The following is a 13,327-nucleotide window of genomic DNA, read 5'->3' as shown; positions in this document are numbered from 1 at the left end:
TCTCTTTGCCCCCTTCCTCTGTGAACATTTACAAGCATGCTTAGGCTCCACCCATATAATCCGGGATGATCCCCTCATCTCAAAATCCTTAATCACATCTGCAAAGTTTCTTTTCTACCAATAAGGTAACACAGTTTTCCGAGAGTAGAATTTGAATATCTTTGGGGGACATTATTTAGCCTCCAGCAATAGTGTTACTGTGCTGTGTTACTAAAGGAGACAATGAATGTAAATTTCTTGGCATACAGACTGTTGTCTAATAAATGTTAAATAGTATTGTTATTATGGTTACAAAGTTCTAAGTGGGAGAACAAAAGTAAAAGCTACTCATTTTATATCCGGTCAAATTGTCCTTTAAGTACAATGGGGAACAGCACCCCGGAAGACTGCATTTAAACAAACAAATAAGGTTACAGTAAAACCTAAGAAACCAATATATGTATTTTTTTAAAAGAAGAGGGAAGAAGTAATTATGGTAACAGACCACTAGTGAATATTGAATTCTTTTAAATATAAAAGTTAGCTGGGGGACCTGGGTGGCTCAGTCAGTTGAGCATCTGCTCTTGGTTTTGGCTCAGGTCATGATCTCAGGATCCTGAGATCGAGTCCCCTGTGGGGCTTCGTGCTCAGCAGGCGGTCTGCTTGTTCTCTCCCTCTCCCCCTGCCCTTCCCCCTGCTCACACTCTCTATCTCTCATACAAATACATCTTTAAAAAATTTAAAAAATATATAAAAGTCAGCTGAAAATTGTGCCCATTGTGATTATGGAACAGCCAATAATGTAATAAATCTCAACAATGTAAATATATATATGTGTGTGTGCATATATATATATATATATATAATTTAAAAATAGAAGGAGATGAAGCAGAATGAAATGAACATGCTGATTTCCTCATTTCTCTTCTCAAAAATGAGTGTGGCCTAATGTTGCCGTATGCATCTAACAAAAAAATAATGGCTTTTACTTCAAAATTTCCTATAATCTTATTTTTCTTAAACTATATATATACATTTGGAGGAAATAGCACATTTTTCTATGGTTTAATATTTACCTGAGATATTGGAGATGTTGTGGGATTCTTTTTTTAACTTTTATTGTTGTTGTTTAAAGTATTCTCTGCACCCAACACAGGGCTTGAACTCACAACCCTGAGATCAAGATCTGAGCTGAGATTAAGAGCTGGACTCTTCACTGACTGAGCCACCCAGGTGCCCCAAGATCTTGTTCTTTTAATCTACTGATAAAGTCAAAGTTAATATTGAAATTATAAAGTGTTAGTGTTATATTGATAAAATTAGTTCATCTATTTAGCTCTGATGATTCTATCATCTACCCAAACAAAAGAAAAAGGACCATCCTGAATGAAAGAAAAAATCTTGATGCCAATTATTTTAGCGTAGCAGAATTTGAAGTTTTATGTATTTTTTGACTTTGCATTTTCTTTTATTATTAATAAGGATTGATTCATAATCATTTCCATGAGCACTATAGAGTTATTGTTTCTTCATTAATGAAAATAACAACTCGCCCAGTACCCAAAATAAAACATCTTAAGACCACCGTGGATCTCCTAGTCACTAAATCTAACATCATTACTCTGGCCTCATGTTTTCCACGTTCTCTACAGCGTTTGATAATACTTATTACCTTATACTTTCTCTTCTCACTTGACTTACAAAATACAAAAACCCATCTAGTTTTCCTCCCATCTCTCTGGTTGCTTTTTCCCCTTATGTTCTTACTTTTCCCTACACCTGTCTAAACATAGTTTTTCATTCTTTCAAACTACCACCTTGACAGGGTTCTCAAAACTTGCGGCGTATAAGAATTGTCTTGGGAGTTAAAATGCAGTGTCCAGGCTACTCTTTAATCAAACATAGATTTTCTGGGGCTGGGAAACAGGCATCAGTTTTGTTTGTTTGTTTTAAAATGTATTTGAGATTCCAATGAGTAGTGACATTTGAGAAAAAAATGATGTACTTTACTATCCAAAGTGTGGTCGTCAGACCAGTAATTTGGGCATTACCTGGATGCTCGATAGATATGTAGAATCTTGTGCCCCACCTGAGATGTGCTAGGACAAAAAGTGCATTTTTGAAGTCTTGGATGATTCATATGCAAATGAAAACTTGAAAAGTACTGAGGCAGATTACCAGATTTTAGCACTTATGATCTTTTTCTATGTTTCTGTTCTCATTTGCCTGTGGAATATCTTTACCTGTATCATCCAATGAGCTTAAACTTACAACTGAACTAATATTCTGTGCTTTTCCAATCATGAATCAGCATTTTTTTTCTGATTTTTTTTTAAGATTTTATTTATTTTTTTGACAGAGAGAGACAGCAGTGAGAGAGGGAACACAAGTGGGGGGAGTGGGAGAGGAAGAAGCAGGCTCCTAGCAGAGGAGCCTGATGTGGGGCTCAATCCCAGAACGCTGGGATCACGCCCTGAGCCGAAGGCAGACGATTAATGACTGCGCCACCCAGGCGCCCCTTTTTTCTGAGTTTTTATCTGCAAATAATATCTCTGTTCATCCTGCCTTTATACCTTCAGTATTATATAAATATTGTCTTTTTTTTTTAAGATTACACTTATTTATTTATTTGAGAGACAGACAGATAGTGACAGAGATAGCAAGAAAGGGCACAAGTGGGGAGGAGAGGGAGAAGCAGGTTCCTGTTGAGCAGGGAGCCGGACTGGGGCTCGATCCCAGGACCCTGGGATCATGACCTGAGCCGAAGGCAGCCGCTTAATCCACTGAGCCACCCAAGCGCCCCCAAATATTGTCTTTTTTAAAAAAATTTTCTTTCACACAGTCTCAATGTCCTTTTATAATAGCTCTTCCATATCTCTCACTCATTCCTTTCCACTAATTCAGACATAATTACCTCTCACTTGAACTTTTTAGATTGCTTCTTTATATATATTTTATCTGAGTATAGTTGACACAAAATGTTACATTGATTTCAGGTGCACAAAGTCATGATTTGACAAGTTTATACATTACGCTCTGTTCCCTAGACCTGCAGCCACCATCGGCCCCGTTGCGTCACTGTTAGAGCATCCTGACCGTGTTCCTCACGCTCTGCTTTTTAGTCCCATGATTTACTCATTTCATAACTGGAGGACCGTACTGAGATCTCTTCTTTAAAAAAAAAATTATTTTAGAGAGAGAGCACACAAGCAGAGGGAGAGGGAGAGAGAATCCTTAAGCAGACTCCCTACTGAGCAAGGAGCCCAATGCCAGGCTTGATGCCAGGACCCTGAGATCATGATCTGAGCAGAAATCAAGAGTCAGACACTTACCCACCTGAGCCACCCAGATCCCGAGATCCCTTCTTCACCAATCTTGTTGCCTCCAGTTGCTCTTTGCTCGAATTTGTTGTGCACCGTTGGATCAATCTTCCTAACGCCCACCAGTATCAGCCGGCAAAGAGGATCACCTAATATTAATAATCTCTAGAAGTGATTTCCTATGTTACCTGAGAAACTCACTCATAAACTTTAAGGGAATGGTAATCTACCATTGTAACAACCAGATTAAAGTAATTTTCACATTTTCTGATATCTTTGAAGATGGGAAATTGGTGACCATAAAACAGAGTGCACATCAGCAAAATCTAAAATAGTTGGACCAAGAAACCCCAATGTCCTTTGAGAGCAAACGTAAAAATAGTAAGTCATTTTCATTTTTTTTATTAATTTAGAAAGAGCCCGCATGTTTGCCACTTGATTTAGTTCTACTTCCCATCATTTATTATTCCAAAAAGAAATTGTTACCATCTCTGATCGTAGCTGAGAGGTCTTCGTGTATTTCCTCAGCAACAAAATGTAATAAAATTAGTTGTTCAGATTATGTCATTTTAATATGTTTGAAATTTTTGTTCAAACAATAACCATGCCATGCAAGAATAATTAAGTTATATCTGGATTCAAATATTAATGATAATGTAGTTTTCTACTTAGTCATTACTTTTTAAAAATAGCATGGAATAAACTCAAGCTGAAAGTGTTTGCAGAATTCCAGAAACTCAATTTGTAAGTGTATACCTGGAGGAGGAGTTTGTTGAAGGGTAATTAGAAGGACAGAGTTTGGTTAATACTAAAATAATTTCCATTAAATTGATTTTATGTACACAGTGCCCTTCCATGGTTAGAACTTATATAATCTATTAATCAGAGAATTGCAATAAGAAATTCTTGGGTCCTTGGAAGTACTTTTGAGTCTATGAAGAAACCTGACAAATTTATTACCCATTTAATTCTGTTTCCTGATGGGCAAGCATGTTTCCTGAATTCTCAAGAATCTGTGAGAATACACATTGAGATGTCCCTCGAAGGAACATTTTCCACATCATTTTTTTTAGCCTAGGAAAAAATAATTGGCTCCAAAAAAAATGTTCATTAGCTGTGTATTTTTGTTCATTATTTAAATTAGAGGACTAATTCATTTCCATTTGTGCTCGTTATTAAACAGAGACAGATTCTGACAAGCAAGTGATAACACGTCGTGAACTTTTGATGTTACAGACACAGTAGGCAGCAGATGTGTAAAAAAAGTAAAACCACAAATTCTAACCAACAACAATTTAAAGGGTTGAGTCCTCCTCTGGGAAGAAATTGAGACAGCATTTTCGGAATCTCCCTTGCCCCAAACACTGCAAAAATTTTTTTAAATATGAAATTTCATAGATACCAAAACAAACAAGTAAGTCTTTTCTCAATTCTATGGGAATTTCAGTAAAACTTCAAAATCAGCAGAGTAATAGGCCGATGCTTAAGTTAGGGGGTCAGGTGGGGAGCTGTAGGGTCTAAACAATTGCAATTTTTCTAGGATGTATAGACCACACTGGGTCAATGTAGAGGTGAAGTAAAAGCATAAGGATGGCTGGAGCCATTGGTATGAAGTGGGGGAGATGGCTGCCTTTGATGCCATGTTGACAACAAAGAAGAGGAGAGTTAGATCCCGGCTTGGGTTGTTGAGTTTTATTTGGAAATTGCCATTCTGATGCTGTAGGTGAGGAGAAGCCTGGGTTTAGATCCCTCTGAATAACGGAAGAAAGTTTTACTTCCCAAACAAATGCGTAAATTGATATAACTGGTGGTTTTCATCCTTTGACTGAAGTATGAGAGGGGATGTTTTGATTGCTTATCTTACAGGGCAAGGTTTGTTGGGTTTGAAGGCATATTACAGAACTGTAAGAGACAGATAGTTACGGGAGAGTGAGAGCATCAGTATTCTGCTCATCTCCACAAATCCAGAAGTTTCAAAGATGGGGACACCTGAGTGGCTCGGTCAGTTAAACATCTGTCTTTGGCACAGGTCATGATCCCAGGGTCCTGGGATCAAGCCCTGCGTCGGGCTCCTTGCTCAGCTGGGAGCTTGCTTCTCCCTCTCCATCTGCCTGCCACTCCCCCTGCTTGTGTTTTCTCTCTTGCTCTCTGTCAAATAAATACTTTTTTTTTTTAAGAAGTTTTAAAGCTCTGAAGCTGAAGGAAGTGTTTTCTTTCCTTCTTTGTGCTGCTTATGGACTCTCCTATGATTGGAGACCACACAGCATACAGAGAAGGACAGAGATGAATTCTTCACACAAAAGATCTAGAAAATGGTGTCATCCCCTCTTGGAAATGTAAAGGAACAAATGAAGCAACGGCCACACTGACTTGGCCTGGAAACTAGAAAGGAAGCATTGACTTCCCAGAGGGCTTGAGCAGCCATGACTCTCAAGTGGTTTAAGTGTACTGTTGAGTTTAAGGACAGACAGAAGAGCGTTCTGTGGACTTATTCTGGGCACATATGTGGCCTTACTCTAGAGATCCACTAAAATATTTGAGGATCTGAACTCCTTAATAAGTAAGATTACCCACACTCAAGTACATAGAGATTCATACCATCAATTTTGAATATAAAAATAAAAAAAAAAAACTTTCTCTATTCACCATAATGAAACCCAAAGCACTCAGATTTACCCATTCTTTTGAGTTAGCAGTTCTCTATCCCTACCTTCTCCCTGTATGGTATATATTAAGGCAAATCCATACCTGCTCCCCTTGGGAGCCACCATCTACTATAGGCCATGTAGAATCCTAACAGTGCTTGCAATTTATCCCAGAAAAGTAGGCAAGTGACGTTTTCTAAACTGAATTCGAATCACTTTTCTTCAACACATACCGCCTTGACAAAAGTGGAAGGGCCAAACAAAGAAAACATTTCTTCCAGTGTTCAGCTTGATTGGAATTGCCATTTTTCTAAAGGGGAATTTCAGAGGCATCTTTGGTCCCTCTCTTTCCTTGATTTAAACATCTCTTCATTCACCATATCCTATTGACTCTACTTCTTAAGTATTATTGATCTCTTCTCTAAGCCCATTGTAACTCCCTCAACTCAGGCCCTAAAGTCTCTTATGTTGATTACTCTATTGCTTCTCTAATTGGGCACCTTGTTTTCAGCTTTTCTTTCCTATGAATCATTTACTTTATTTTATAAAAATCCAAAATGGGTTACTCTATTTCTCTGATTAGACCAAAACTTTAGTTTTTAGTTTTAGTCTCCAGGCATTATGAGGCCTTTTTCAAAACTAGTTTTGAGCGTTCAAAGGCCTTATAATGCCTGGAGACTAAAATCCAAACCTGTCACTTAGGCTAAAGCCATCATACAAACAGCATTTTGTTCTGTCTGTTCCCAGATTTAGAATAGAGTCTGAAACATAACACTTTGCAATTATGGATAAATTTAAAAGATCTGGTGTCCTACAAAGCCTACCCACTTATTTCTTTTACTACCTACTTCTCTTTTCCATACGGCAGTTCTCTTAATCCCATGCGAAGCCGCCTAATTTAGGTACATCTCTTTATAAAATAGTCAACACAGAGTTAAAAAATAATTATGTTCACATGGAAAGAACTACATAGAGATTATTAAATGGTTTATAGTGTTAACCTTATAAATAAAACTGCCAGTTATTTTACCAGAAAAACAAAATAAAACAAAACAATGGGTTTATTTGGAAATAGCCCAGAATCGCAATCTGGGACAAGCAAGCTACAGCAAAACCATAGGCGAGCCCAAGGAATAAAAGCCCAGTCTTTCATAGAGGAAAGAGGGAACTAGGGAAGGCGGTTATAAACATAAAAGACTATTGGAATAAACTGGGGATTGGAAGCATGGTGGCTTTTTATTGGCTGAGTTATGATAGTCTCTCGTCAGCTGGGCTGTTGCCTACTGCCGAGGAAGAGGAAAAGCTTCCTTCCTCCTGCTGGGATCGTAAAGCAGTATTTAAAGCAATATGGACTTGCAAGCCATGTCTCTCATGCAGGGTCTACAACTGATGATGAGTGAGTGGTAGGGCGTAAGAGCTCCCCTTGCTGGCCTCCCAACTCCTTTCTAAGTGAGGTTTCCTTTTATTAATTTTCACAATAATATATTCTAATATATGGTTTGTTTTGTTAAATATTTTGTTGCTATATTCCTATCAAACAATATATTTCTTCTGATTTAATGTTTTACTTTGAGGAAAGCTCACATTAAGGGATTTAAATACATTTTGTTTTATTCTAAATATCTTTGAAGAGTGTATATAGAAATAAAACTTGTAATTTAATTTATGGCAGAGTGGTGAGTCTTCTAACTCTCTGAATGTGTTCTCACCAGTACTTGCTCTAATTTCAAATGTGTTTGTCTCTTGTGGTCACTTGTATCATTGTATTCCGACTGATGCAGACTTTATGGAAAATCAAGGATTAAATCACAGCTGGTGAATCAGTTGCCTTTTGAAATCCTCTGACCTGAAATGTCTATCGCCTCGATGTAGTACACATGAAATTGAAATTCACAAGTGGTATTTAAGTTTCCCACAGTGTTATGAACAATCCAAAGCGTTGGTATGTTCTCTAAGGTCTTAAGTAGCAGAGCAGGCATTATTGGGCCCATTTCACAGATGGCTCTTCATGGTAGTCTAGATGCTTGTCTGACTGGTTCTCAAAATAGCACAAGAGAACTTCAGAGGGCAATGAGTCAGATTTCCCAGAGTCTTTTTAGTAAACACGCTGCTATTCCCTAGCTGTGTGACCTTGAATTAATTCACATCTTTAAAACAAGTGGGATTAGAAGATGATTCCTAAGGTCTCTTTCAATTTAAAATTTTTACCTACTAATTTAAGTGTAAATCTTATTCTATATGGTAAAATCAAATATGCTCTCATGGCTATAAGTGTTTTACTGAAAAATTTGAGTAGAACATCAGACTCAATCCCATGGCACTCGATATTCTTAGAGCACTTTAAAAACAGTTTCTTCAGGGGCGCCTGGGAGGCTCAGTCGTTAAGCGTCTGCCTGTGGCTCAGGGCGTGATCCCGGAGTCCTGGGATCGAGCCCCACATCGAGCCCCACATGAAGCCCCACATCGGGCTCCTCCACTGGGAGCCTGCTTCTTCCTCTCCCAGTCCCCCTGTTTGTGTTCCCTTTCTCCCTGGCTGTCTCCCTCTGTCAAATAAATAAATTAAATTAAATTAAATTAAACCAGTTTCTTCATTCATTTCTCTATTTTCTGCTTGCCATTTTAAAAAATATCTTCTCATAAAACAGACAATATATTGAGTCAGATAATTTCAAATTAGAAGGTTATTTAGTATAAGTACCATTAAAATCAACTTTCATATTTATTTTTCCTTTTATCCCATATTTAATTATAAAAATTTTCAAAAATACAAGAAACTTGACTTAAGCACAATCTAGATGCTAACAATAAACATTTTGCTCTATTTGGCTTGTCACATATCTATCCAACTATCCATTTCTCTGAACTTTCATCAATTTATCCCATTACTGATACATTTTAAAGTAAGTTTCTGGTATCTGTACCCTTCACCCCTCAACACATCAGGATGCATATCATTAACTAGGGTTCAATTTTGTTTATAGTTCTTTTTTTTAGTTTAAATTGCCATGCAGTGAATTGCACAAATCTTAAGTGTACCATGTGATAAATTCTGATAAATATGAATATCTATGTAACCCAAAGATTTGTCAAGAAAAAGAATATCATCGTCTCTCCGGAAGGTTTTCTTGTACCCCTTCCTGGTCAATCCTTTTGCATATCTCCCAAAGACAACTACTGTTTTAATTCTTTTTCATACCAAAGATTAGTTTTACCTATTACAGAACTCATATAAATAGGACAATATAGTATGTACATTTCTGGGTAAAGTGTCTTTTGCACAACGAAATTTTTCAGGTACATCAGTGTTCTTTGTGTTAGTAGTTCGTTCCTTCCTATTGCTTAATAGTATTCCTTTGGCTGAGTACACCAGGGTTTATCTACTTTTTTCATGGACACTTGGGTTGCTTCCAGTTTTTGTCTAACATCGATAAAGCTGCTATTAACATTTGTTTTAGGTCTTTATGAACATATGTTTTAATTTCTATTTGGTGACTACTTAAGAGCAGGATTGCAGGGCTATAGGGTCAAGTGTATGTCTAGTTTTATGACAATCTACTGAAAGTTTTCCCATGATTTTACACTTCCTACCATTCTACACTCCAACTAACAGAGTTTGAGAATTCTAGTCGGTTAATATACTCACAAACATTTTATGTTGTGCCATTTTAAATTTTAGACATTCTAGTAGGTGTGTAGTGGCATCTTACTGTGATCTTAATCGTAATTTCTCTGATGACTAATGATGTAGGTGACCTCTCCAGAAATATATAGGCCTTTGTCAGATACATAATTTTTTTTTTAAAGATTTTATTTATTTATTTGACAGAGATAGAAACAGCCAGCGAGAGAGGGAACACAAGCAGGGGGAGTGGGAGAGGAAGAAGCAGGCTCATAGTGGAGGAGCCTGATGTGGGGCTCGATCCCATAACGCCGGGATCACGCCCTGAGCCGAAGGCAGACGCTTAACCGCTGTGCCACCCAGGCGCCCCTGTCAGATACATAATTTGTGAAGATTTTCCCCTGGGATTTGTCTTGCCTTTTCATTTTCTTAATTGTGTCTTTTGAGGAACAAAGTTTTTCAATTCTGATGAAGAGTAATTTATTCATCATAAAAATAAAATGATTTTTCTTTTATGGTTATTGATTGTTGTGGCCTTCTAAAAAACTTTGCTTTCTTCCAACCGTAAAGACCTTTTGTTTTCTTCTAAAAACATCGTTACGTTTTTACCTTTTATGTTTATGGTGTCTAATACAGTTATCCAGTTCTTCCAGCACCATTCGTAGAAAAGACTTTCTTTTCCCCGGTGCATTGCTTTAGTGCCTTAGTAGACTCTGGTAAGGGTGGGCCTATTTCAGGGCTCTTTATTTTTTCACTGATTTATGCCAGAATTATTCTGTCTTGATTACCTCATGTTTATGATAGACTTGAGTAAGGTCGCATAAATGCTTTTCTTCTTTTTAAAGATTGTTTTGTTGGGGTGCCTGGCTGGTTGAGTTTGTTGGGCATCCGACTCCTGATTTCAGCTCAGGTCATGATCTCAGGGTCCTGGGATGAAATCCTGGGTCAGGCTCCATGCTCTACAGGGAGTCTTCTTGGGATTCTCTCTCTCCCTTTCCCTCTATCCCTCCCCACCGCTCTTGTGCTCTCTCTCTCTCTCTCTCTCTCTCTCTCACTCTAAAATAAAAAAATAAACCTTTAAAATTAAAAAAAAAGATTGTTTTGTCTATTCTGGGTCCTTTGAATTTCCATGTAAATTTTAGAATCAGGTTATCAGTTTCTACTTAAAAAGCCTAATGGGATTATGATTGGGTTTATTTCAAATCTATAGATTAATTTGAGGAAAATTGATACCTCAGCAATATTGAATCTTCCCATTCATGGACATAGTATTTTTTGTTTCAGAAACTTTCAGAAGAATGAGTGGTCATTACATCTATTTTTAGAAATGAACGAGTAATGAAAATGAAAGGCCCAGTAGGAAACAGGCAGGGGAAAATAGGTAGAGAAAGGGAAAAGTTAGAAAATGTAGGCGTGGCTTCTATGATGTACTTAGACCACACACAATTCTTATGGAACAAAAGGTTAAAGATCTTGAGAAAGCTTTATAATCAGAGTACTTTAGATACAGTACAAAGCCAAACCTGCAAAGCAGTAACCATTTTGTTATGTAAATGGCATATCGCAGCAACTTTATGTATATGTGGTTAATATGTAAGATAAAGGAATGATGAGTAAAATAAAATTTCTAGAAACTAATTCTAGTCTTATCCTAAAAAAAAATGCTAAGATTATACTTACAATTAGGTTTCTGTTTGGAAGTTAATATAATTTTCTCATACCGACTGCTATTATGGCAAAACCAGATCTATTGCTGACTTGACTAATGAGGAACAATGATGGTCAGTGAAGGTACTGAACTGGATTCCCTTCCTGATATTTCTGTTTCCTGTAACATACTAAGTCGTGAGGATACATCGTGTTATTAATACTATATATCAGCTCAAGTTTTTATTATCTCTGTAAGCCTGGTAATGGAAGTTTATTAAGATAACTTATTATAAAGAAAACCAACATTCTTGAAGTGAAAAAATGACTTCATAGTGGTTTCAAATTATCTACAAGATAGTCTTTGACTAATAAAGTTAAATGAATTAAAGAAGCAACAACTGACATATCAGTAATGCTCATTGTTCTCTGAGTTTCCATTATCTCTCTCTCTTTCTCTCTTTCACACACAGACACACACACACACTAAAAAAAATCAATTTAACAGAATATTAGCGCAGAAAGTTTAAGTAGTTTGCCTGACTCACAAATCGAATGTAATTTGTATTGGGGCTTTCTGGTTTTACGAAGACATATTTCCACATCCTCTCCAGCTTCCTGAGCAATCTTATCAGGTGGTTAAAAGGACTTGTGTGAATGTTTGTATCACCCACCCTCTTCTGTTTGCTATATTAACTGGATTTTAAAAATTTTACTACTACAGAGACCATCTCTAAATCAGACCCAGAAAAGCTCTATTGGGTTTTTTTTTATGTTTTTTTTTTTAAAAAACTAAACATTCTAAAATTCTAGCAGTAGAATGCTAAAGCCTTAAAACTTTTTGCAGATTGTTTTGAATCAGCTTCCAGAAATGAAGTGGAACTTCCCATCCTTCACGTGAACGCTTCATCCCAACTCTGAAGCAGGAATTCTTTCTCTCGCTACCAGTATTCCATTTCAGTCCTTTCCATGTGTAACAGAAGCACAACAGACTTTAAATTGTAGATATTCCAACAGTATCTGCTGCCATATGCCCTTTATCTTTTATTTGGTGAATTAGTCGTTTATTGATCATTCCCCACATCACATAATGACTTGCTCCATTTATCATACTAAAAGAGTGAAAAACACAAGGTTGTATGTTTTCTTCTCTAGACCCTGCATGAAATGTTACATTAAAAAAAAAAAGCCATGAAATCTGTGACTTCTTTTAAATGTTGTATTAGAATATCTGTCCACTTTTTTCTTTTATAATAATAAGCTGAAGAAGAACTTTGATATTAGCTGTCCAGCCTCCTCATTTCACACATAGGAAACTGAAAAACAGAGATATGTAGTAACTCGCATAGATAATTAATACTTAGCTCACATTAGATTTCAGCTGGGTCTTCTGGCTTCTGGCTTTTAAAGCAATATTGCTTCCGTGACAAGAGGAGAGCAACTGTCATTTACTCTCAAAATGGGGTAAGCAACCATCAAGAGGATCCCAACCATACCATCTGGTACCAAACACATTGCTTCCTGACCCCTTGTATGACAGCAGCCTTACCAGTATCAATCACCAAAGCCAAAATAGTAACTCATCTTTTGCCTGCTGGTCCTGCACATCAATAAAGCTTAGCAAGAGTCAACTATCTCCATAGTCCTTATAGTTACTATCTCCACTTTCTTTCTCAAAAGCCTGATAATATCATACCAGCTAGTGAATTCTCCTCCACCACTATTGCATCCAGTTCACCAGTGCAAGGTTTAACAATGACACTGCCACCTTCTACCAGGGGCTGTGTTCCACGTACCACCAGCAATTGGGATCTTACCACCCACCAACTGGTAAATAGTCCAGTTCCAAAATTCCATCTCACCATCCGTATTCTTGAACTATTAGTGATACGAAGTTCTACAGAGTTGCTTCCTCAGGAAGCAGACACCGATGCAGCAATTAACACGTAGATGTTTCCCCCAGAGAATAATCTGGAGACACACACCCGTGGAAGGAAAGATTAAAAAGCCGGACTGAGCAGCAAGAGTGGTTGACTTAGTTTCAGTGAGGACCTCAGATAACTCCATGGAGTGTTCTGAAGTCAGGATAAGGAAACTGGCATTTACACCCCCACATC

The sequence above is a fragment of the Ursus americanus genome, chromosome 15 (genome assembly GCF_024610735.1).
Source record: "Ursus americanus isolate L20-20 chromosome 15, mUrsAme1.1.p, whole genome shotgun sequence".
In the NCBI taxonomy this organism is placed as follows: domain Eukaryota; kingdom Metazoa; phylum Chordata; class Mammalia; order Carnivora; family Ursidae; genus Ursus; species Ursus americanus.
This window is presented reverse-complemented; position numbering follows the sequence as displayed.